General features: G+C 41.6%; 1 protein-coding gene across 2 annotated transcripts in view; it reads left to right on the top strand.

Annotated features, from left to right (window-relative positions):
• The window catches only part of SEC61A2 (Sec61 translocon alpha 2 subunit), a 31,738-nt gene that overhangs the window by 24,482 nt on the left and 5,973 nt on the right, over window positions 1–1,283 (top strand). The window lies entirely within an intron of this gene.

Raw genomic sequence — 1,283 nt, 5'->3', positions numbered from 1 at the left:
TTTGAACCTCCCCCCTCTGGCATATGGGGCCGGCCGCCTACTCTTTTGAGCCACAGGCGTTGCCCTTTTTTTATTTTTTAAGTGCTATTTCCTGACAATATATGGGATCCTGGAATCATCCTTTCCTTTCTCCTCTTGTCCTAGCCCCATTTTTCATGGTCTGATCCACAGCCTTGTGATTAACTAGGCTGGAGATAGGCATGTCATTACCTAGAAGGAAGAGAGTTGCTAGAAATAGAATCTTAGAAATTTTGACTTCATGTTATAGATTTCTTTTTATTATCAGGTCTTCCAAAGCAACCCAGCCAGGGTTTCCCATTTAGATTCCTCCTCAAGTTTGTCAGTTTTCCCATCAATAAACTCTATCTTGTGGCTCTGGCGCCTGTGGCTCAAGCAGCTAAGGTGCCAGTCACAGGCACCTGAGCTGGCAGGTTGAAATCCAGCCCTGATCTGCCAAACAACAATGACGGCTGCAACCAAAAAATAGCTGGGCGTCGTGGGGGTGCCTGTAGTCCCAGCTATTTGGGAGGTGGAGGCAGGAGAAACGCTTGAGCCCAGGAGTTGGAGGTTGCTGTGAGCTGTGATACCATGGCACTCTACCCAGGATGACAGCTTGAAGCTCTGTCTCAAAAAAAAAAAAAAAAAAAAGAAAGAAAGAAAAAAAAGCAATCCAGCCATGTTGTTATTGAAGTGTGAGTCATTATAGGATTGAATTTTGATAGGTTTAAGTTTCATCACCTAACAAAGGGGCATTTTTTTCCACTTAAAATTAAATAACTTAATTTGGTTGGATGTGGTGGCTCACACCTCTAATCCTAGCTCTCTGGGAGGCCGAAGCAGGTGGATTATTTGAGCTCACAAATTTGAAACCATCCTGAGTGATAGCAAGGCCCCATCTCTAATAAAAACAGAAAAACTAAGGCATCAAGATAGGTTGGGCCCAGGAGTTGGAGGTTGCTATGAGCTGTGATGATTGCCATGGCACTCTATCCAGGGCATCAGCCTTAAGACTCTGTCTAAATAAAATAAAGAAAGAAATTAATTTATTCTTTGCATAGTATATAATTCTAGAATTTGCATGTAACTGAAGAATAGAATTTTTTTGTACAATCATCATTACTGGATTGTGGTGTTTGTTTTTGCATTTGTCTTAATATGCTATCTTTTGCATTATAAATTATAGTGACACCTTTCTGCTTTTATTTTTTTTAATTTTTTGGTGGCATCACACAGCTCACAGCAACCTCCAACTCCTGGGCTTAGGCGATTCTCTTGCCTCAGCC

The sequence above is a fragment of the Otolemur garnettii genome, unplaced genomic scaffold, assembly GCF_000181295.1.
Source record: "Otolemur garnettii isolate 467f Iridium unplaced genomic scaffold, OtoGar3 scaffold00019, whole genome shotgun sequence".
Lineage (NCBI taxonomy): Eukaryota > Metazoa > Chordata > Mammalia > Primates > Galagidae > Otolemur > Otolemur garnettii.
This window is presented reverse-complemented; position numbering and strand designations above follow the sequence as displayed.